Genomic DNA, 25,340 nt, shown 5'->3' with positions numbered 1-25,340 from the left:
TTATCATTGAGTTGTAAGATTTCATTATATATTCTGGATATTAAACCCTTATCAGATAGGCAGTTTCCAAATATTTTCTCCCATTGAGTAGGCTGCCTTATCACCCTCTTGCAAAATCCTTTGAAGCGCAAAAAGTTTTGAATTTTAAGGTGGTCCTAATTATCTGGTTTTCTCTTTCATTGCTTGTGCTTTGGATATAAGGTGTAACAAACTACCTCCTACCTCAAGATCTTGAAGATGCTTCCCTACATTTTCTTCTAGGAATTTTATGGTTTTGGCTTTTATATTTAGGACTTTGATCCATTTTGAGTTAATATTTATATAAGCTATAAGATGGGGTCCTCTTTCATTCTTTTAGATATGTATATATAATTCTCCCAACACCATTTGTTGGAGAGACTTCTTGGTCACAATTACATAAACTGGGTAGCCTTGTGAAAAATCAGTTGACCATAGATGTGAGGTTCTGTTTCTGAACTTTCAGATTAATTCCATTGGTCAATATATCCATCTATATGCCAATGCCATGCTGTTTTTATCACTGCAGATTTTGTAATATGCTCTAAAGTCAGAAAGTGAGAATCCTCCAACTTCACTTTTCTATTTCATGATGTGTTTGGCTATTTGGGACCCCTTACCCTTACAAATAAATTTGGTAATTGGCTTTTCCTCTTCTGTAAAGAAGGCTGCTGAAATTTTGATTGAGATTGTGTTGAATCTGTAAATCATTTGGGTGAAATTGATGTCTTAATGAAATTTTATCTTCTAGTCCATGAATTCTATCTTTTGCCCTCCTCAATGAGAGAAATTCCATTTATTTATGTCTTCTTGGATTTCTTTCAGCAATGCTTTGTGGTTGTCTGAATACAGGCCCATTTACATCCTTGATTAATTTTATTCGTAAGTATTTGCTTCTTTTAGTTGCTTTTAAATCGAAGTTTTTTCCTGATTTCTTCCTCAAATGAATCATTACTAGTGTATAGAAATTCTGCTGATGTTTATGTGTTAATCTTGTATCCCGCCACTTTGCAGAACTCGATTATTACCTTTAGTAGCTTTGTTGCAGACTTTGGGACTTCGTAGATATAGGGTCATATCATTTGCAAATAGGGAAAGTTTTACTTCTTCCTTTCCGATTTGGATGCCTTTATCTTCCTTTTACCTGTCTAATTGTTCTAGGTAGAAATTCTAGTACAATGCTGAATAACCGTAGTGACTTGAGCATCCTTGTCTTGATCCTTATCTTTGTGGTGTAGCTTTCAGTCTTTCACCATTGAGTATGGTGTTAGGTGTGGGTGTTTTTTTTATGCCTTTTATCATGTTGAGAAAGTTTCCTTCTATTGCTGTTTTTCGAAGTGTTTTTTGTCAAGAAACAATGCTGGATTTTGTCAGATGCCTTTTCTGCATCAACCAGATGAGCATGTGGTTCTTCTCCTTTGATTTGTTAATGTGATTTGTTACATTAACTGATTTTCTAGTGTTGGACCATCCTTGCCTACCTAGGATAAAACCCACTCGATCATGATGGGTTTTAATGTGAAGTTGGATTTGACCTTCAAGAATTTTGTTGAAGATTTTTGCATCTGTATTCATTAGAGAGATTGGTCTGTGATTTTCTTTTCTTGTAGTCTTTTTGTTCGCCTTTGGTAATAGGGTGATGCTGGCTTCATAGAATGTGTTAGGCAGATTCCCTCATCTTCAATTTTCTGGGAGAGTCTAAACAGGATTGGCATTAGTTATTCTTGGAATGATTGCTAAAATTCACCTGTCAAGCCATCTGGTCCTGGGCTTTTGTTTGGTTATTTTTGATGACTATTTCAGTCTCTTTACTTGTGACTGGTTTGTTGAGATCTATTTCTTCTGGATTTCGTGGATTGTTTGTTTCTAGAAAATTTACCATTTCATCTCAGTTGACTAGTTTGTTGGCATATAGTTGTTCATAGTATCCTCTTATGATCTTTTTTATTTCTGTGGGGTCAGGCATAATGCTTCCTCTCTCACTTTTGATATTTTTAATTTGCATCGTCTCTCTTTTTTTTTCAGTCTAGCTAAAGGCTTGTTAATTTTATTGATCTTTCCAAAGAACCAGCTTTTGAACGTGACAATTCTCTCTGTTGTTTTTTATTCTCAATTTCATTTCAGCTCTAATCTTTGTTATTTCTTTCCTTCTGCTTGCTTTGGGATTAGCTTGCTGTTCTTTTTCTGTTTCCTCCAGGTGTGCTGTTAGATCTTTTATTTTAACTCTTTCTTCCTTCTTAATGTAGTCATTGAGGACTATAAATTTCCTTCTCAACACTGCCTTCACTGCATCTCATAAGTTCTGATATGTTGTGTTTTCATTTTCATTCATCTCAAGATACTTATATTTCTTGCAAGTTCTTCTTTGACCCACTAATATATATTTTTTGGCATGGGCAGGTACCAGGAATCAAAACCAGGTCTCCAGCATGGCAGGCAGGAACTCTGCCACTGAGCCACCATCACACCGTCTGACCCACTAATTTTTAAAAAGTTTTTTGCTTTACCTTCACAAATTGGTGCATTTTCCAGTCCTCTGCCTGTTTCCTAATTCCAGCTTCATTCCCTTATTATCAGAGAAAGTGCTTTGTATAATTTCAATGTTCTAAAATGTGTTAAGACCTGTTTTGTGACCCAACATGTGATCTATCCTGGAAAATGATGCAATAACACTTCAGAAGAATGTATATTCTGCTGTCATGGGGTGCTTTGTTCTGTGTATGTCTCTTAGATCCAGTTCATTTATCAAATTATTCACATTCTCTATTTCCTTATTGACCCTCTGTTTAGATGTTCTATCTATTAATTAATGGAGTGGTATATTAAAGTCTCCAACCATTATTGTAGACATGTTGATTTGTCCCTTCAGTTTTGCTACTGTTTGCCTCATGTATTTTGGGACACCATGGTTATGTGCATATATGTTTATGACTGTTATATCTTCTTTGTGGATTGTTCTTGTTATTAATATATAATTTCCTTCTTTGTCTCTTTACATTTAAAATCTAGGATTGGTGAGTTTAATCCATAAACATTCAGTATTATTAATGTAAAGGCAGTATTTACTTCAATATATTATCCTTTATGTTTTGTTTGTCATATCTTACTTTTGTCTCTCTTTTTACCCTTTTATTTACGCTTGCTGATACTCTTCATTTCTACAATCTCTTAGAAGCCTCTCTCTCCTGTCCTTTCCTTTCAGCCGCAGGACTCCCTTTGGTATTTCTTGTAGGGCAGTTCTCTTGTTAATGAAGTTTCTCAGCATCTGCTTATCTGTGAATACATTAAAATCTCCCTCATTTTAGAGGTTCAGTTTTGCTAGATAGAAAATTCTTGATTGACAGTTTTTCTCTTTCAGTATCTTGAATATATCATCTACTTCTCATCTCCATGCTTTCTGATGAGAAATCAGTACTTAATCTTATCTGGCCTCCTTGTATGAAATAAATAGCGTTTCTGTTCCTGCTTTGAGAATTGTCTCTTTATTTTTGGCATTTCATATTCTGATTAGTTAGTGTGTTGGTGCTTCTTAGACCTGGGTATCAATGCCATTCATAAGAGTTGGGGAGTTCTCAGCCATTATTTCCTCAAATATATATATTTATTTTTAACATGGGCAGGCACCGGGAATTGAACCTGGGTCCTCTGGCATGGCAGGCGAGAACTCTGCCTGCTGAGCCATCGTGGCCTCCCCCCTCAAATATTTCTTCTGCCCCTTTTCCCTTCTCTTCTTCCTTGTGGGACATGCATGTCTTGCATGTTTGTCTGCTTCATTTTGTCAGTCAGTTCAGAGCTGCTGCTCAAATTTTCCTATTCTTTTCTCTCTGTTTTTTCTTGTCTATTCAAATTTAGATATTCTGTCTTCTAGGTTGCCAATCCTCTCTTCTGCCTATTCAAATCTGCTGTTGTGTGCTTACAGTATATTTTAATTTCATTTGTTGTGCCCATCGTTCCCATAAGATCTTTTTTCTTTGCATGCTTTCAAATTCTTCTTTATGCTCACCTAGTATCTTCTTAATCTCCTTTACCACTTTAGCCATCTTGTTCAATTTGTTTAGGTATTTGTTTGAATATCTTTGGTTAGTTGTTCCAGATTCTGTATCTCCTCCCACATTTTGATTTGCTCCTTTGACTAGGCCATGTATTTTTGCACAGTGCTAGATCATGCCCTTCCCTGTCTTTGGGAGAGTAGATCTCTGCTGCTCTTTCAGTCTGGATTTCCCACACACCAGAGACTGAAGAGCTGGACTCTTTCTGCCCGGTGATTGGGTAATGGGTACAGGATTGAGGTGGGTTACTTATGATCTCTCACCACAGCTTCTCCATCTCTTCATCCTTTACTTTCCTCAATGTTGTAGAGCATTTCCCCTAATCTTCAGAACCCCAGATCTATTGTAGAGGACAGTTTCTGCCTGATCCCTAGTTGTTTTTCTGGAGAGAAGAAAGTCCAGCCTCTCCCTAATCAGCCATCTTGGCTCCCAAACTCTATGTTCCTTTTTTTAAATTTAACTTTTTTCTTTCTTTCTTTTTTTTTTTTTTTTACATGGGCAGGTACCGGGAATCAAACCCAGGTCCTCTGGCATGGCAGGCAAGCATTCTTGCCTGCTGAGCCACCATGACCCAATTTAACATTTTTTAATTGTAAAATATAACATATATACAAAAAAGCAAAAAAATTCAAACTGTATTTTAACAAGTAGTTATAGAACAGATTTTAAAGTTTGGTATGGGTTACAGTTCCACAATCTCAGGTTTTTCCTTCTAGCTGCATGTAGACACTGGAGATTAAAAAGAAAAATCAGTAAAATGATTCAGTAGTTATACTCATTTGCTGAATCCTAACTTCTCTGTTATAACTCCTCCTTCTCCTTTGATCCTTCTCCCAATATTTAAGGATATTTGGGTCATGCCCATTTTAACTCTTTTCATATCGAAAAAGGTGTGTCAACAATATGGGAGAGGGGAGTGGAACTGATTGATGTTCTCAGAGAGGCTGGCACCTCTGATTTTCAAGACGTAGCCCACCTAAGAACCATTTGGAGGTTTTAGATTTCTGAAATATAAACTTAGTGAGTGAAAGTTTTGTAGGATCTAAGATAGAACCTTGGATATTCTTTAAGATTAACAGGAATGATACTGGTTGGGGTTTGGAAAGCCATGGAAATTACCAATATCTAGTTGGAGCTTGTGTATAAGAATATCCTTCAAAATAGCCTGTTGACTCTACTTGAAGTCTCTTAGCCACTGATATCTTATTTTGTTACATTTCTTTTTTCCTTTTGGTCTGGAAGGCGTTGTTGATCCCATAGTGTCAGGGCCAGGCTCATCCCTAGGAGTCCCTTTTTAAACTTTCTAATTCTTCTTTTTGTTCACACATCATAGTCCTTCCATCCTTTAGTTCTATATACAAATTTAGTTTCATTCTGTTCATATTTTCCTTTAACTCCTTGGATTGACTTAGGAGATTTCACTGAACATCTTTTTTTTTTTTGGCAACTTAAAATGCAAAGTATTTTATTTTGAAACTTCTAAACTTTGAAAAAAAGATGCCCTAGATTAAATAATATACTTTTCCAAAGCTGAATGTGCTAAAAAAAAACCTTCCTAAAAATCTTGGGTGGAAACACTGCTGCTTTGATGACCTGTAATTAGATGAGTGATCAGTCTCAGTTGGTAACATCCCTTTTTTGTTTGTTTGTTTGCCTTGGTGTAAGGATTAAAAATATTCTAGACTAGATGCATCTGCTAGCCTTACACTGACAATTTCATTCCAAATGTCTCCTAAGAGGCATACACCATCTATAGGAACCCATCTTCATCCTTCTCACTTTTATACACTTCAGAAATTGGTGTGAAAATGCTCACCATGCTGTGTCTGTTCACCAGTAGGAAGAAGGCTTGGTTAGTATGTAGCTGTATGTGCCTTCTAATTATTTTGATTACTTCACTCATGTTGACATTCTCTCATTCAAGGAACTTAGTTGTATCCATTACAGGATGCTGATTCTCACTCTTCTCTCTTTCTGTTATCACAAGGATTTTGGTAAGATACTGGTCTTGTATAAGTCGTACATCTTCTACTACTTATTTGAAGGTGCACTGGCTGCTTGAAGGTCTTCTCGGATGACATGGAGGGGTGCTGGGCAGCACTATGGTGATGCCGAGGGACCTGGCTCCAGAGATGGCAGCAGAGATTATTGCTGTGGCAACAGCCAGTTCCCTTTTGTCTCCTCAGCCTCACAGCTGAGACTTTGTTCTTTTTTTATTTTAATTTTTATTAATAAAACCAATCAACATAGAAACACGAACCTTCTTAATGTATGAACATTCCATAGTTGGTGTGCAATCAGTGTGACAGCCGAGTCTTGACTGATCATCTTTGATTAGTTTTTCCACTGTGTGTGTTTCTTCTGTAGTTTTAATTTGTTGTCTTGACTGAGCCATCTCTTCCTGTTTCTTTGTATGGCTTGTGTTCTTTTTGGATATCAGAGTATTTGATTGTTTTGATGTGCTCACTCTAGAAGTCATTTTCTCCTCTTATCTTGAGTTTTAGTGCAGATTGGCTGTGTGGTATGGCTCTTCTTCAGGAGTAGAGTTTATACTGAACCTTTGGAGCAGCCCATGTTTAATGGTATATTCTTCTGTTTCTTTGGCCCAACCATATTCCAAGCCATGATTCTCCTGGATGACAACAGTCTCCTCCTGGCCTCCTTGATTCCAATCAATTCTCCATACAACAGCCAGAATCAACTTTTAAAAATGTGAATCAGATCATAACTCTTTCCCTGCTTCAAAACCCTTCAAAACCAAGGCTTCCAATTATATTTTGTATAAAATCCAAGCTATTTATTTTTATTTAATAAGATATAGTCCTTGCCTAAATCTTCAATCTTATTCTGTACCACTCTCCTTGTTCACTGTGCTCTCAGCCAGCATTTGTTACTTCTTCAAGGACTTTATACTCTGCCTGAAATGTTCTTCCCCCTGCATCTTTCTCATCATCCAGGTCTCAGCTCCAGTGTCAGTTCCCTAGGCCTTCCTTATCATCCCAACTAAGTAGCCCCCTACTGTGGTCAGTGTGATGTCACCCTGTTTTATTTTCTCCATACACTTACCATTATCTGAAATTAAGTTTCATTTTTGGTTTGTTCGTCTTGACTTTTGTCTTCCCTACCACTAGAATGTAAGTTTCATGAGAACAGTAAACTTATTTGCCTCATTCCTGCTGAGCCGTAGCATATAGGACATTGCCTACTAGGTACTCAATGATTATTTGTTGAATGAATGAATGAGCGATTGGTGGGGGTTGAGCCATGAGAAATATATAATCTTGGGATCCTTTTAAGAGGAGTCTGAAGAGTAAACTGAAGATTCTAAAGAGATGGGCAGAAGAAGGATTCCCTACAAAAGCAACTCGGAGGGACAAACAGAGTAGTAGTAGGAGAAACAAGAAAGTGTGATACCACAGAAAGCCATCCAACTTCCCTCCTCAGAAGTAACCAATGCCAACAGATGGAAGAGTATCCTTCCAAATCTTATTCTGTATATTTACATACATTTGCAAATGTTTGTATTACATGCAATCTGTAGCTTTGGTTTTTACGCAAATGAACTCATAGTGCATGTATTCTTCTATCATTGGCTTTTTTGAACAGCAGCTTTATTGAAATAGTATTCACATAACATACAATTAATGCATTTAAAGTATACAATTCACTGTTTTTTAGGATATTTATAAATATGCATGACCATCAACACAGTCAAATTTAAAACATTTTCATCATCCCCAAAGAAGCCCCATATCCATTAACAGTGTGTTTGTTTGAAGCTGTTATGTACCCGAGAAAAGGCCCTGTTCTTTTACTCTATTCCTATGGGTGTAGATCTGTTGTAGGTGGGACCTTTTGATTAGGTTATTTCAATTGTGATATGACCCACCTCATTCAGGTTGGGTCTTGATCCTCTTACTGGAGTCCTTTATAAGAGGATAAAGCACATACAGAAGCTAAACCATGAAATATAGAAAATTTCAGAGAGAAACACCCAGAGAAGTTTAGAGAAAAGCCACAGATGGAGAAGCCAAAGCTGAAGCAATGAACCCGGGAGAGACAGGCAGACATTGCCATGTGCTTTACTATCTGACAGAGGAGCCCAAGCTCACCAGTAACTGGTCTTCAGAGAAGGTATCATACGTCCTGTTGATGCCTTAATTTGGACTTTTTCATGGCCAAAGATCTATCAATTTTAAGCTAATGAATCCCCATTGTTAAAAGCCAGACCACTGTAGCTTTATAATAGGCTTTAAATTCAGGCAGTGCTAGTCCTCCCACTTTTGCTCTTGTTTTTTAGGATATCTTTACTATTCGAGGTCTCTTTTCTTTCAAAATAAATTTGATAACTAGCTTGTCCAAGTTTTCAAAGTAGGTTGTTGGGATTGTGATTGGTACTGCTTTGTATCTGTAGATCAGTTTGGGTAGAATTGACATCTTAATGACATTTCAACCTTCCTGTCCATGAGCAGAGAATGTCTTTCCACCTATTCAGACCTTCTTTGATTTCTTTTTTTTTTTAAATATTTTTATTCAGAACTTTTCATAAACAACCAGTCCAACCGTATTATATAATCAGTGGTTCACAATATCATCACATAGTTGTGTATTTATCACTATAATCATTTTTAGAGCATATGCATCACTCCAGAAAAAGAAATAAAAAGAAAAAACTCTTACATCCCATACCTCCTACCCTTCCCTCTCATTGACCACCAGTATTTCAATCTATCCAATTTTTTATGCTTATCCCTCCTATCATTTATTTAATTTTTATCCTGATTTTTTTTTTACTAATCTGTCCATACCCTGGATAAAAGGAGCATTAGACACAAGGTTTTCACAATCACGTGGTCACATTGTAAAAGTTATATAGTTATACAGTCATGTTCAAGAATTAAAGCTACTGGAACACATCAACAGCTTCCCTCTAACTACCCCAAAATACCATAAAATAAAAAAGGGATATCTATATAATACATAAGAAGAACCTCCAGGACAACCTCTTAACCCTGTTTGAAATCTCTCAGCCATTGACACTTTATTTTGTCTCATTTTTCTGTTCCCCCTTTTGGTCGAGAAGACTTTCTCAATCACATGATGCCAGGTCTTGGCTCATCCCTGGGAGTCAGGTGCCCCTTTGCCAGGGAGATTTACTCCTCTGGATGTCATTTCCCACATAGAGGGGAGGGCAGTGAGTTCATTGCCAAGTTGGCTTAGAGAAGGAAGCCACATATGAGCTACAAAGGAATTTCTCTGGGGTAGAAATTATGCTCTTAGGCATAATTATAAGTAAACTTACCTGCTTCTTTGCAGAAATAAGTTTCATAGGGATGAATCCCAAAATCGTGGGCTCAGCTTGTTGGATTGGTTGTGCCCACTGCTTGCAAGAATATCAAGAATTCCTCAGATGGGGAAGTTGAATATTTACTCCTTTCTCCCCAGCCCCCCAAGGGGACTTGGCAGATACGTTCAAATTACTCTGGGATATATTGGGGCATCACAATAACGTGTACAAACTGGCAATCTCTCACACCCTATTTAAGAGTCCATGTAATTATGGTATTCAAATAAACTGACTATTCAAGTTAAATTAGATAATGTGGTACCCAAAATACAAATTTTGTCCCAAATAAATCTCTCTCCCTTTGGTCTCACACAGAAGTTGAACTTTGAAAATATGGGCCATGTCATCTGTGCTGGTTTGAATCTGTTGTGTACCTCAGAAAAGACAAGTTCTTTAATCCTTATTTAATATTGCTAGATGGGAGCTTTTTGATTGTTTCCATGGTGACGTGACTCACCTGGTTGTAGGTGGTAATTTTGATTAGATTGTTTCCTTGGAGATGTGTCTCCACCTATTCAAGGTGTGATTGCTTACTGGAGCCCTTTAAGAGAAAACGGTTTTGGAAAAGTCTTTAGAACAACTAGAACTAACAAGAGTCCACACAGCTAGAGCCCTTTGAAGATGAAAAAGGAAAATACCCTGTGCTGATTTGAAAGGATGTATGTACCCTAGAAAAGCCATGTTTTAATCCTAATCCCATTTTGTAAAGGCATCTGTTTCTTCTAATCCTTATTCAGTATTGTATGTTTGAAAGTGTAATTAGATCATCTCCCTGGAGGTGTGATTTAATCAAGAGTGGTTGTTAAGATGGATTAGGTACAGGCATGTCTCCACCCATTTGGGTGGGTCTTGATTAGTTTCTGGAGTCCTATAAAAGAGGAAACATTTTGGAGAATGGGACATTTGGAAAGAGCAGAGAATACTGCAGCACCACGAAGCAGAGAGTCCACGGGCCAGCGACCTTTGGCGATGAAGAAGGAAAACGCCTCCCAGGGAGCTTCATGAAACCGGAAGCCAGGAGAGAAAGCCAGCAAATGACACCATGTTTGCCATGTGCCTTCTCACTTGAGAGAGAAACCCTGAACATCATCGGCCATCTTGAGCCAAGGTTATCTTTCCCTGGATGGATGCCTTTGATTGGCCATTTCTGTAGACTCGTTTTAATTGGGACATTTTCTCGTCCTTAGAACTGTAAACTAGCAACTTATTAAATCCCCCCTTTTTTCTTTTTTTTTATTAATTAAAACTTTTTTTAAAATACCAAAAAACACCAAACGTAAACATTCTTAACTTTTGATAATTCCATTCTAGATATATAATCAGTAATTCACAGTATCATCACATATTTGCATATTCATCATCGTGATCATTACTTGGAAAATTTGCATATATTCAGAAAAGAAATAAAAAGAAAATAGAAACAAATTCATACATACCATACCCCTTACCCTTCCCTTTCATTGATCACTAGCATTTCAAACTAAATTTATTTTAACATTTGTTCCCCCTATTATTTATTTTTATTCCATACGTTCTACTCGTCTGTTGACAAGGTAGATAAAAGGAGCATCAGACACAAGATTTTCACAATCACACAGTCACATAGTGAAAGCTATATCATTATACAATCATCTTCAAGAAACATGGCTACTAGAATACAGCTCTAATTTTCAGGCAGTTTCCTCCAGACTCTCTATTACGTCTGGAATAACAAGGTGATGTCTACTTAAAGTGTAAGAATAACCTCCAGGATAGCCTCTCGACTCTGTTTGGAATCTCTCAGCCATTGACACTTGATTTTGTCTCATTTCGCTCTTCCCCCTTTTGGTCGAGAAGTTTTTCTCAATCTCTTAAGGCTGAGTCCCAGCTTGTTCTAGGATTTCTGTCTCACGTTGCCAGGAATGTCCACACACCTGGGAGTCATGTCCCTCGTAGACAGGGGGAGGGTGGTGAGTTTGCTTGTTGTGTTGGCTGGAGAGAGAGGCCACATATGAGCAACAAAAGAGGTTCTCTTGGGGGTGACTCTTAGGCCTAATTTTAAGAAGGCTTGACCTATCCTTTGTGGGGTTAAGTTTCATATGAACAAACCCAAGACTGGGGGATCAGTTTATAGCTTTGGTTGTCCCCACTGCTTGTGAGAATATCAAGAATTCAACTTAGGGAAGTTGAATTTCTCCCCATTCTCACCATTCCCCAAAGGGGACTTTGCAAATACTTTTTTTCACTTTTCAAATCACTCTGGGATTTATCGGGGCATCACTCTGGACAAACCAACAAAATCTCATGTCCTACTCAAGGTTCAATGTACTTATGGTGTTCAATTAAACTGTCTACATAAGTTATATTATGAAATGCACTAGGCAAAATATAAATTTTGTACCAAATATTTTTTGCTTTAGTCTCACACATAAGTTGAAATTTTAAAATATTAATTACCATCTATTTTCAGCATCCTGCAGTAAGGACATTCCTTTGTTCTTCCTCATGCAAAAACATTTTTAAAATTTGTACTTTTAGTCACTATCATTATACACTCTAGGCCTTCCTAGATTATACCATCTCAATCTTTATCATCTATTTTTCTTTCTGATTTTATTTGTGCCCCCAGCCCTCCTCCCTCTATCATTCTCACATTCAGCTTCATTCAGTGTTTTAACATAATTGTATCACAGTTAGGTAGTATTGTGCTGTCCATTTCTGAGTTTTTACATTCAGTCCTGTTGCACAATCTGTATCCCTTCAGCTCCAATTACCCAATATCTTACCTTATTTCTATTGCCTGATAGTCTCTGTTACCAATGAAATTCTCCAAGTTTATTCACTAATGTCAGTTCATATCAATGAGACCATACACTGTTTGTCCTTTTGTTTCTGGCTAATCTCACTCAGCATAATGTCCTTAAGGTCCATCCATGTTGTTACATACTTCATAACTTTATTCTGTCTTACAGCTGCATAATATTCCATCGTATGTATATACCACAGTTTGTTTAGCCACTCATCTGTTGATGGACATTTTGGCTGTTTCCATCTCTTTGCAGTTACACATAATGCTGATATAAACATTGGTGTGCAAATGTCCATTTGTGTCCTTGCCCTCATGTCCTCTGAGTAGATACCTATCAATGGTATTGCCGGGTCATATGGCAATTCTGTATTTAGATTTTTGAGGAGCCACCAAACTGCCTTCCACAGTGGTTGTACCATTTGACATTCCCACCAACAGTGGATAAGTATGCCTCTTTCTCCATATCCTCTCCAGTACTTGTCGTTTTCTGTTTTATTGATAATGGCCTTTCTGGTGGGTGTGAGATGATATCTCATTGTGGATTTGATTTGCATTTCTTTAATAGCCAGGGAAGTTGAACATCTCTTCATGTGCCTGTTGGCCATTTGTATTTCCTCTTCTGAGAAGTGTCTGTTCAAGTCTTTTTCCCATTTTGTAATTGGATTGACTGTCTTTTTGTTGTTGAGTTGAACAATCTCTTTATAAATTCTAGGTACTAGACCTTTATCTGATATGTCATTTCCAAATATTGTCTCCCATTGTGTAGGCTGTCTTTTTACTTTCTTGATTGTGGTAGATAGATTCAGTTGTCAACTAGGCCAGGTGAAGGCACCTAGTTCTGTTGTTGCAGACATGAGCCAATGGTACATGAACCTCATCTGTTGCTAATTACATCTGCAGTCGGCTAGGAGGTGTGCATGCTACAATGAATGACGTTTAAGTTAATTGGCTGGTGCTTAAATGAGAGAGCTCACCATTGCACAGCCCAAGCAGCTCCTCATACCTCATCTCAACACTTGCAACTCAGCCCAGGCCTTTGGAGATGCAGAAGGAAATCACCCTGGGGAAAGTTGCTGGAACCTAGAGGCCTGGAGAGAAGGCCAGCAGGGACGATCTTGTGCCTTCCCACGTAAGAAAGAACCTCAGTGAAAAGTTAGCTGCCTTTCCTCTGACAAACTAACAAAATAAATCACCTTTTATTAAAAGCAAATCTATCTCTGGTGTGTTGCATTCTGGCAGCTAGCAAACTAGAACATTGATGAAGTTCTTTGATGTGCAAAAGTGTTTAATTTTGAGAAGTTCCCATTTCTTTCTTTCTTTCTTCAATGCTCTTGCTTTGGGTGTAAGGTCTAGAAAACTGCCTCCAAGTATAAGATTTATAAGATATTTCCCTAAATTTTCTTCTAACAGTTTTATGGTCTTATATCTAATGTTTAGGTCTTTGATCCATTTTGAGTTAATTTTTGTATAGGGTGTGAGATATGGGTCCTCTTTCATTATTTTGTATATGGATATCCAGTTCTCTAGGCACCATCTATTGAAGAGACTGTTCTGTCCCAGGTGAGTTGGCTTGACTGACTTATCAAAGATCAATTGTCCATAGATGAGAGGGTCTATATCTGAACACTATTCGATTCCATTGGTTAATATCTCTATCTTTTTGCCAGTACCGTGCTGTTTTGATCACTGTAGCTTCATAATATGCCTTAAAGTCAGGTAGTGTGAGACCTCCAACTTCATTTTTTTTTCCCTCAGGATACTTTTAGCTATTCTGGGCACCCTGCCCTTCCAGATAAATTTGGCTATTTTTTTTTTATTTCTGAAAAGTAGGTTTTTTGGATTTTAATTGGCATTGCATTGAATCTGTGCATCAATTTAGGTAGAATTGGCATCTTAACTATATTTAGTCTTCCAATCCATGAACACGGTATGCCCTTCCATCTATTTAGGTCTTCTGTGATTTCTTTTAATAATTTCTTATAGTTTTCTTTGTATAGGTCTTTTGTCTCTTTAGTTAAATTTATTCCTTGATATTTTACTCTTTTGGTTGCAGCTGTAAATGGAATTCTTTTCTTGATTTCCCCCTCAGATTGTTCATTATTAGTGTATAGAAACACTACAGATTTTTGAGTGTTGATCTTGTAACCTGCCACTTTGCTGTACTCATTTATTAGCTCTAGTAGTTTTGCTGTGTATTTTTCGGGGTTTTTGATATATAGTATTATATTATCTGCAAACAGTGAGAGTTTTACTTCTTCCTTTCTAATTTTGATGCCTTTTATTTCTTTTTCTTGTCTAACTGCTCTAGCTAGAACTTCCAGCACAATGTTAAATAACAGTGGTGATAGTGGACATCCTTGTCTTGTTCCTGATCTTACAGAGAAAGTTTTCAGCTTTTCCCCATTGAGAATGATGTTAGCTGTGGGTTTTTCATATATTCCCTTTATCATGTTGTGGAAGTTACCTTCTATTCCTGTCCTTTGAAGTGTTTTCAACAGGAAAGGATGTTGAATTTTGTCAAATGCCTTTTCTGCATCAATCGAGATGATCGTGTGGTTTTTCTGCTTTGATTTGTTGATTTGGTGTATTACATTAATTGATTTTCTTATTTTCAACCATCCTTGCATACCTGGGATGAATCCTACTTGGTCATGATGTGTAATTCTTTTAATGTGTTGCTGGATTCGATTTGCTAGAATTTTGTTGAGGATTTTTGCATCTATATGCATTAGAGAGATTGGTCTGTAGTTTTCTTTTTTGTAATATCTTTGTGTGGCTTTGGTATGAGGGTGATGTTGGCTTCATAGAATGAGTTAGGTAGCTTTCCCTCCTCTTCAATTTTTTTGAAGATTTTGAGCAGAATTGGTACTAGTTCTTTCTTGCATGTTTGGTAGAATTCACGTGTGAAGCCATCTGGTCCTGGACTTTTGTTTTTGGGGAGCTTCTTAATGACTGATTCAATTTCTTTACTTGTGATTGGTTTGTTGAGGTCTTCTATTTCTTCTCAAGTCAAAGTTGGTTGTTCATGCCTTTCTAGAAAGTTGTCTATTTCCTCTACATTGTTGTATTTATTAGCATAAAGTTGCTCGTAGTATCCTGTCATTGCTTCCTTTATTTCTGTGGGGCCAGTTTTATGTCTCCTCTTCCATTTCATTTCTGATCTTATTTATTTGCATCCTTTCTCTTCTTCTTTTTGTCCGTCTTTTTAAAGGTCCGTGAATCTTGATTTTCTCATAAAACCAGCTTTCGTTTTGTTGATTTTCTCAGTTGTTTTTATGTTCTCAATTTCATTTACTTCTGCTCTAATCTTCATTATTTCTTTCCTTTTGCTTGCTTTGGGCTTAATTTGTTGTTTTTTTTCTACTTCTTTCAAGTAGACAGGTAAGTCCTCGATTTTTGCCCTTTCTTCTTTTTTGATATAAGCGTTTGCACAATAAATTTCCCTCTTAGCACTGCCTTTGCTGCATCCCATGAGTTTTGATATGTTGTGTTTTCATTTTCATTTGCCTCGAGATATTTACTGATTTCTCTTGTAATTTCTTCCTTGACCCACTGGTTGTTTAATAGTGTGTTGTTGAGCCTCCACATATTTGTGAATTTTATGGCACTCTACCTGTTATTGATTTCCAACTTCATTCCTTTATGATCTGAGAAAGTGTTTTGTATGATTTCAATCTTTTTAAATTTATTGAGACTTGCTTTGTGACCCAGCATATGGTCTATCCTCGAGAATGATCTATGAGCACTTGAGAAAAAGGTCTATCCTGCTGTTGTGGGGTGTAATGTTCTATCAATGTCTGTTAAGTCTAGCTCATTTATTGTATTATTCAAATTCTCTGTTTCCTTATTGATCCTCTGTCTAGATGTTCTGTCTATTGGTGAGAGTGGTGAATTGAAGTCTCCAGCTATTATGGTAGATGTGTCTATTTCTCTTTTCAGTGTTTGCCACATGTATTTTGGAGCATCTGGCTCCATGCATAAATATTTATGATTGTTATGTCTTCTTGCTGAATTGTTACTTTTATTAATACATAGTATCCTTCTTTGTCTCTTTTAACTGTTTTACATTTGAAGTCTAATTTGTTGGATATTAGTTTAGCTACTCCTGTTCTTTTCTTATTGTTATTTGCATGAAATATCTTTTACCAACCTTTCACTTTCAACCTATGTTTATCCTTGGGTCTAAGATGTGTTTGTTGTAGACAGCATATAGATGGGTCCTGTTTTTTAATCCGTTCTGCCAGTCTGTGCTTTTGATTGGGAAGTTCAATCCATTAAAATTTAGTGTTATTACTGTATGGGTAGTACTTTCTTCTACCATTTTGCCTTTTGGATTTTATATGTCATATCTAATCTTCCTTCTTTTTACCTTTACTTATAGTCTTCATTTCTATACTCTTCTCCACACCTCTTTTGTCTGTCTTTTCGTACCTGTCTCTAGTGCTCCCTTTAGTATTTCTTGCAAAACTGATCTCTTGATCACAAATTCTCACAGTGATTTTTTGTCTGAAAATGTTTTAATTTCTCCCTCATTTTTGAAGGACAGCTTTCCTGGATATAGAATTCTTGACTGGCAGTTTTTCTCCTTTAGTAATTTAAATATATTATCTCACTGTCTTCTTGCCTCCATGGTTTCTGCTGAGAAATCTACGCATAGTCTTATTGGGCTTCCCTTGTATGTGATGGATTGCTTTTCTCTTGCTGCTTTCAAGATTCTCTCTTTCTCTTTGACCTCTGACATTCTGATTCGTAGGTGTCTTGGAGTATGTGTATTTGGATCTATTCTGTTTGGGGTATGCTGCACTTCTTGGATCTGTAATTTTAAGTCTTTCATAAGAGTTGGGAAATTTTCAGTGATAATTTCCTCCATTAGTTTTTTTCCTCCTTTTCCCTTCTCTTCTCCTTCTGGGACACCCACAACACGTATATTCATGTGCTTCATATTGTCATTCAATCCCCTGAGTCCCTGCTCATTATTTTCCATTTTTCCCCTATATTTTCTTTCACTTGTCAGATTTCAGATGTTCCATCCTCCAGTTCAGTAATCCTATTTTCTGCCTCTTGAAATCTACCATTGTAGGTTTCCATTGTTTTTTTCATCTCTTCTACTGTGCCTTTCATTCCCATAAGTTCTGTGATTTTTTCTCAGACTTTCCATTTCTTTTTGTTCATTCCTTGCCTTCTTTATATCCTCCCTCAATTCACTGATTTGATTTTTGATGAGATTTTTCCATGTCCATTAGTATATTCTGAATTAATTGTTTCAACTCCTGTATCTCATTTGAATTGTTGGTTTTTTTCCTTTGACTGGGCCATATCTTCAATTTTCCTAGTGTGATTTGTTATTTTTTGCTGGCATCTAGGCATTTAATTACCTTAATTATTTTATTCTGGAGATTGTTTTCACTTCTTTTACCTAGGGTTTTCTTGTTGTATGAATTTGTTTTCTGTCTCTTCTTTGATATTCAGTTCAGCTTTTTCTGGACCTCTAGCTCAGGTTTTGTTTAACAGAGGAAAATTTTTTCAGTTCTTTTTTTCTTGTTTCTTCCCCTGCCTGTATGGTGCCTTTTTCCCCTCACCCTCAGGAGGGTCTACTTAGGTATTTAGACCCCAGCCGGATTTTCCCAGACCAAACTGGCCTCCTGTCAGTAGGAAAGAGTCATCTGCGTTGGTTTTCCCTGAGGGTGAGACCCAGCAGGTTGAAAGACTTTCCTGTGAAATCTCTGGACTCTGTTTTTCTTATCCTGCCTGGTATGTGGCACTTGTCTTCCTGCAGGTCCCACCAGCATAAGATGATGTGGTACCTTTAATTTTGGCAGACTCTCCCTGCTCTGGGTATGGTGGAGACAGGAAAGGTTTTAGGCTGGTTTTGATGGCTTGGAATTACCTAGTCCTGGTGTCTGAATTCCTTAAGGGAGGGATTTCACCTGATCTGGGCTTCACCCCTCTGCTGTGGAAAGCACAGGCTCCAGACAAGCCCTCAAACAAGCTTGTTTCTGCCCATGCCTGAGGCAGTGGCAGCCTGAAAAGCCCTGCTGCTTTATGCATGCAAAGGCAGTCAAGCCTTTGTAGAAACACAGACACAAAAATCTCTGTTTTCTTTCTTTTTTTTTTTTTTTCCTATCAGCCTTGCCCCGTTGGCACCAGGACAAAAATGAGGGAACTCCACTTTGACCAGGTTCACCTGAGCTGGGGCCTATTTTTAGTTGTCAGAATTTGTTAATTAATTCCACAATTGGCATGTGGTTGGGCTCAGCCCCTACTGCTAGTAAAGTCCCTTTCCTTTCCCCTCAGGGAAGCAGCCTGTGGGGGAGGGGCACTGGCCACTGCGGCTTGGGCAACTCACAGTTCTGGGGGAGCTCGCAGCTCCCCCAGACTGGGTTAAACTCTGTGTCCGGTCACTGACATGGCCCCAGAAGCTATTCTGTACTGTTCCTGGTTATTTAGTTGGTATTCTGAAGGATGAACTAAATTGCACACCTTGCTAAGCTGCCATCTTGGCACCTCCCCCTCTCTCCATTACATCTTGACTATCAAGGTAATATCTATTTAACATGTAAGAATAACCTCCAATATAACCTCTCGACTCTGTTTGGAATCTCTCAGCCATTGACACTTGATTTTGTCTCATTTCACTCTTCCCCCTTTTAGTTGAGAAGTTTTTCTCAATCCCTTGATGCTGAGTCTCAGCTCATTCTAGGTTTTTTCTCAGTCCCTTGATGCTGAGTCTCAGCTCATTCTAGGATTTCTGTCCCACTTTGTCAGGAAGGTCCACACCCCTGGGAGTCATGTCCCACATAGATAGGGGGACGGTGGTGAGTTTTCTTGTTATGTTGGCTGGAGAGATTGGCCACATCTGAGCAACAAAGAAGTTTCTCTTGGGGGTGACTCTTAGGCCTAATTTTTAGTAGGCTTGACCTATCCTTTGTGGGGTTAAGTTTCATATGAACAAACCACAGGATTGTGTGCTCAGCTTTGGTTGTCTGCACTGCTTGTGAGAATATCAAGAATTCAACTTGGAGAAGTTGAATTTTCCCACTTTATCACCATTTCCTGAAGGAGACTTTGCACATACTTTTTTATTCACTATTCAGATCACTCTGTAAATCCCCCTTTTTGAAAGATAATCTGTTTCTGGTATGTTGCATTCCGGTAGCTAGCAAACTAGACCACACCCCTAGGGGAGCTTCATGAACAACAAGCTGGAAGAGAAAGCTAGCAGATGTCACCATGTGCCCCTCACAGCTGAGAGAGAAACCCTGAACTTCATTGGGCTTTCATGAGTGAAGGTAACCTCTTGTTGGTGTCTTAATTTGGACATTTTTAGAGCCTTAGAGCTGTAAACTTGCACCTTAATAAATTTCTGTTTTTAAAGGCCATTCCAGTTCTGATATATCATGTTCCAGCAGCTTGCGAACTAGAACATCATCCTTGACCCATATTCTGATATACCTTAGTCCTATCCAGATCAGCTTCATTCATGTCTATAGCCAAGCCTGATTACTTTTTCAGCTTTCTTAACAGTTGCTCAGTAGGGTAATGCTGACCTTCATAGCTTCAGTTCTCTTGACTCTGAGTATCACATAAATACCCAAAGTTTCAGGGAACGACCATTTTATATGCAAATAACTCTGTTTCTCTGAATTTAGAAATAACAGTTACAATTCCTTGCATTATTGATATTCATTTGTTCTCCTTCATACAAAAGTGTTTTTATATCTATACATTTAATCACCATCATTGACCACTCTAGATTTTTAAAAACTTTTTTATTGTATATTATAACATATATACAAAACAATGAAAGAAAAAAGCAATAATTTTCAAAGCACTCTTCAATGAGTAGTTATAGGACAGATCCCAGAGTTTGTCATGGGCTGCCATACGATCCTCACATTTTTCCTTCTAGCTGCTCCAGAATATAGGAGGCTAGAGGGCTTAAATGTTGTATTTTTTATTTTTTTTACATGGGCAGGCACCGGGAATCGAACCTGGGTCCTCTGGCATGGCAGGTGAACATTCTTGCCTGCTGAGCCACCCTGGCCCGCCCCTCAAATGTTGTTTTTTTGTTATCGTCATAATCAACTATTTTTCCTTCTTTGTAGAAGATAGCATATATACAAAAAAGCACAGGTCATTCAATGGTAGAATGCTCACCTTTCATGCGAGAGACCCAGATTCGATTGCCGGACCATGCACCTTTAAAAAAAAAAACAAGCAACAATTTTCAAAGCACAGCTCCACAATTAGTTGTAGAGCATATTTCAGAGTTTGGCATGGGCTACAGTTCCACAATTTTAGGTTTTTACTTCATAGCTGCTCTAAGATACTGGAGACTAAAAGAGATATCAATTTAATGATTTAATAATCATATTAATTTGTTAAATCCTACCTTCCCTGTATAACTCCACCATCACCTTTGATCTTTCTGTCCCTCTCTTTAGAGGTATTTGGGCTATGGCCATTCTAATTTTTTCATGTTGGAAGGGTCTGACACTAATATGGGGTAGGGAGGTGGAATTATCTGATGTTCTGGAGAGGCTGGGCCCTCTAGGTTTCAAGACTTATCTGGTCCAAGGACCCATCTGGAGTTTGTAGGTTTCTGGAAAGTTACTCTAGTGCCTGGAACCCTTGTGGAATCTTATATATTGCCCTAGGTGTTCTTTAGGATTGTCCGGAATGGTCCTGGTTGGGGGTTGGCAGGTTATGATAGGGAGCAAGGTCTACCTGAAGCTTGCATAAGAGCAACCTCCAGAGTAGCCTGTCACTCTATTTGAGCTCTCTCTGCCACTGATACTTTATTAGTTACACTTCTTTTCCACCTTTTGGTCAGGATGGAATTGTTGATCCCATGGTGCCAGGGCTGGACTCATCCCTGAGAGTCATCTCCGAAGCTGCCAGAGAGACTTTCACCCCTGGATGTCATGTCCCACGTAGTGGGGAGGGCAGTGATTTCACCTTCAGAGTTGGGATTAGAGTGACCACTCTATGTTTTGTGAAGCTGTAGAGTTAAGTCTTTATTTTCTGTCTTTCCTTCTGGTGTCATATGTGCCCCTAACCTTCCTCTTTCCACCATACTCATACTCCTCTTTGTTCAATGTACTACACTATTGTGCTGCCATGAGAGAGTATTGTGGTCACCATTTCTGAATCTATACAATCAATCCTAGGGAACATTCTGTACTCTTTTAGCATCAAATGCCCTATATCTACCCTCTTTCTATCTCCTGATATCCTGTGTTCTCAACTTTAACTCTCAAAGTTCCCACATTGTTAGTTCATATTAGTGAGACCATACTGCATTTGTCCTTTCATTTCCAGCTAATTTCACTCAGCATAATGTCCTCAAGGTTCATCCATGTTGTTACATACTGCATGGCTTTATTCTGTCTTATAGCTGTGTAACAGTCCATCGTATGTATATACCACAGTTTGTTTAGCCACTTGTCCAGAGATGGACATTTGGGCTGTTTCCATCTCTTGGTAATCATAAATAATGCTGCAGAAAAAATGGGTGTGCAAATGTCTGTTTGGGTCTTTGCCTTCAGTTTCTCTGAACATATACCTTGTAGTGGGATTGCTGGATAATATGGCAATTCTATACTTAGCTTCTGAGGACCCACCAAACTGCCTTCAACAGTGGTTGCACGATTTTACATTCCCACCAGCAGTAGATAAATGTACCTCTTTCTCCACATCCTCACCAGCACTTGTCTTTTTTTTTTTTGGTAATGGCCATTCTAGTGTGTGTAATAAGATATCTCATTGTGGCTTTGATTTGTATTTCCTTATAGCCAGTGAAGTTGAGCACTTTTCATGTACCTTTTAGCCATTTGTATTTCCTCTTCTGAAAAGTGTCTGTTCATGTCTTTTGCCCATTTTTAAATTGGGTTGTCTGTCTTTTTCTTGTTGAGTTGTAGAATCTCTTTGTATATTCTGGATATTAAACTCTTATATGATATGTGGTTTCCCAATACTGTCTCCCATTGTGAAGGCTGCCTTTTTACTTTCCTGACAAAGTTGTTTGATGCACAAAAGTTTCTAATTTTGAGGAGATAGCATTTATCTATTTCTTTTTTTCATTGTTCATGCTTTGGGTGTAAGGTCTAGGAACCATCTCCTGTTACAAGATCTTTAAGATATTTTCCGACATTTTCTTCTAAAAGTTTTATGGTCTTAACTCTAATGTTTTGGCCTTTGATCCATTTTGAGTTGATTTTTGTATAGGGTGTGAGAGATGGCTCCTCTTTCTTTCTTTTGCATATGGATATAGAGTTCTTCAGATACCATTTATTGAAGAGGCTGCTCTGTCCCAGGTGTGTTGGCTTTACCACCTTGTCAAAAATCAATTGTCCATAGATAAGAGGGTCTATTTCTAAACACTGAATTTGATTCCTTTGGTCAGTATATCTATCTTTATGCCAGTACATGCTCTTTTGACCACTGTAGCTTTGTAATATACCCTTAGGTCGGGTAGTGTGAGGTCTCCCTCTTCACTTTTCTTTCTCAAGATATATTTAGCTATTCAGGGCACCCTCCCCTTCCAAATAAACTTGGTTATTGGTTTTTCTATTTCTGCAAAGTAAGTTGTTGGAATTTCAATTGGTATTACATTGACTCTATAAATCAATTTGGATAGAATTGACATCTTAACTAAATTTAGTCTTCTAACCCATGAACATGGTTTGCCCATCCATTTATTTAGATCTTCCATGATTTCTTTTATCAATTTCTTGTAGTTTTCTGTATATGTCTTTTGTATCCTTAGTTGAATTTATTCCTAAATATTTAAATTTTTTGGTTGCTGTTGTAAATGGAATTGTTTCCTTGATTTCCTCCTCAGATTGCTCATTACTAGTGTATAGAAATACTACTGATTTTGGGGTGTTGATCTTGCATCCTATCATTTTGCTATACTCATTTATTAGCTTGTCATGGCTAGGGACAGGTGTCAACTTGGCCAAGTTATGGTACCTGTTCCTGTGATTGGGCAAGCGCTGGCCTGTCTGTTGCAATGAGGACATTTCATAGGATTAGGTCATGATCACGTCAGCTACATCCACAGCTGATTCCATTTGTAATCAGCCAAAGGGGAGTGTCTTCTGCAATTAGTGATGCTAAATCCAATCATGGGAAGCCTTTTAAGGAAGACTCAGAGGAGACAGGTTGCATTCCTGCTTGGGCTGGTGAGTCTCTCCTGTGGAGTTCATCCAGGCCATCCATTGGAGTCATCGGCTTCGGAGCCTGCCCTGTGGATTTTGGACTCTGCGTTTCTACGGTCACGTGAGACACTTTCATAAATTTTATATTTGCAAGTGTTCCCTGTTGATTCTGTTTCTCTAGAGAACCCTAACTAATACATCTTGGTACCGGGAGTGGTTCTTAAGGAACAGAATCTTAAAAATGGGTTTTTATGAATGGTTTTCTACTCTGACTGGGCTCAGAGACACTAAGGACTCTGATTCCCGTAATCAGAATGCCACTCCCAATCCATGGACTGAGTTGGCAAAGGAGATAGTCAAAATATCATCATTCGATTCTCCTAATGCTTCGCTTGTACGAAGCCAGACTCTGGGGGATAATGTTTTTGACACCTTTACAGAGTTTTGTAGAAATAAGAGTTATAGAGATGTTGGTTGGTTGTTGTTAGATACACTGTCTACATTAAAGGGTGAAAGGGATGGGTTTAAGGCTTCAAACAAGAAGCTTAAGTGCCGTCTGAAAGATGTAGAGGTTTCTATGAGTATCCTGAAGGAAAATTTTATTTCCTGTAGCCGTAGACTTGAGATCTCTGAAAATCAGACTCAGAATCTTATTGTTAGAGTAGCAACTTTACAACGTAAACTGAAATCTCAGTCTTGCATGGTGTCTGCCATTAAAGTGAGGGCATTGATTGGAAAGGAGTGGGACCCTGAAAAATGGGATGGTGACATATGGATTGATAATGATGTTGGGGGTGAGGTTGAAACCCTAGACCATGCTGAGCCTTCTTTAGATAACCCTGTAATAGTCTGCCCTGAGGCCATAGCCGCCCCACCTCCAGCCTGCCTTGAGGAATTGGCCACCCAACCTCCTCCTGAAGGGATTAACCCTAGAGTTATTAATCCTGTTTCAGCAGATGAAACTGCAAATGAAAGCCCTGAAGCAAATGGCTTGGAAGATATTTCTAATTCTTTTCATGACCCACCCCCACCACCCCTCATTTCTTCTAGACCTATAACTAGACTAAAGTCCCAACAGGCCCCTAAAGGTGAGGTACAAAGTATCACACATGAGGAGGTACATTATACTCCAAAAGAACTGTGTGAGTTTTCCAATTTATATAGACAGAAATCAGGGGAATATGTGTGGCAATGGATTTTAAGAGTGTGGGATAATGGTGGGAGGAATATAAGGCTGGATCAGGCTGAATTTATTGATATGGGCCCACTAAGCAGAGATTCTGCATTCAATGTTACAGCTAGAGCAGTTAGAAAAGGTGTTAACAGCTTGTTTGGGTGGTTGGTTGAAACATGGATCAAAAGGTGGCCAACATTACCTGAGGTTGAAATGCCAGAACTGCCCTGGTATAATGTAGATGAGGGGATCCAGAGGCTTAGAGAGATTGGGATGTTAGAGTGGATTTATCATGCAAAGCCTGCTCTTACACCCCAGGAATGTCCAGAAGATGCACCTTTTACCAGGACAGTGAGAAATAAGTTTGTGAGACTAGCGCCATCATCCCTCAAGAGCTCTGTGGTTGCACTTCTCTGTAGGTCAGATATTACTGTAGGAACTGCTGTCACTGAGCTGGAATCCTTAAACACAATGGGGATGACAGGATCCCGAGTTGGCAGAAGCCAGGTGGCAGCACTTAATCACCAAAGACAGGGTAGACGCGGGTATTATAATAGACAACAAACTCAAAGGAGGCATCAAAATTATATGACACGCAGAGATTTGTGGCATTGGCTAGTAAATCATGGGGTGCCTAGAAATACAATAGAAGGGCAGTCTACTAAATTCTTGTTGGAGCTGTATAAACAAAAGAGTTCTAGGTCAAGGGAACAGAAGTCTAACCTGAATTACAAAAACACAGAGTCACGGCCCCTTAATCAATTTCCAGACTTGAAACAGTTTACAGACCCTGAGCCCCTTG

At 38.3% G+C, this 25,340-nt stretch overlaps 1 long non-coding RNA gene and 1 pseudogene across 6 annotated transcripts in view; one reads left to right on the top strand and one right to left on the bottom strand.

The window, feature by feature from the left end:
* Positions 1–25,340, top strand: part of LOC143671630 (uncharacterized) — a 247,906-nt gene that overhangs the window by 96,829 nt on the left and 125,737 nt on the right. The window lies entirely within an intron of this gene.
* LOC143670692 (microtubule-associated protein 1 light chain 3 beta pseudogene) lies at positions 5,770–6,148 on the bottom strand (annotated as a pseudogene).

Source organism: Tamandua tetradactyla, chromosome X (assembly GCF_023851605.1).
Source record: "Tamandua tetradactyla isolate mTamTet1 chromosome X, mTamTet1.pri, whole genome shotgun sequence".
Classification (NCBI taxonomy): Eukaryota; Metazoa; Chordata; class Mammalia; order Pilosa; family Myrmecophagidae; genus Tamandua; species Tamandua tetradactyla.
The sequence above is the reverse complement of the archived record's forward strand: the minus strand, read 5'-3'. Positions and strand labels throughout refer to the sequence as shown.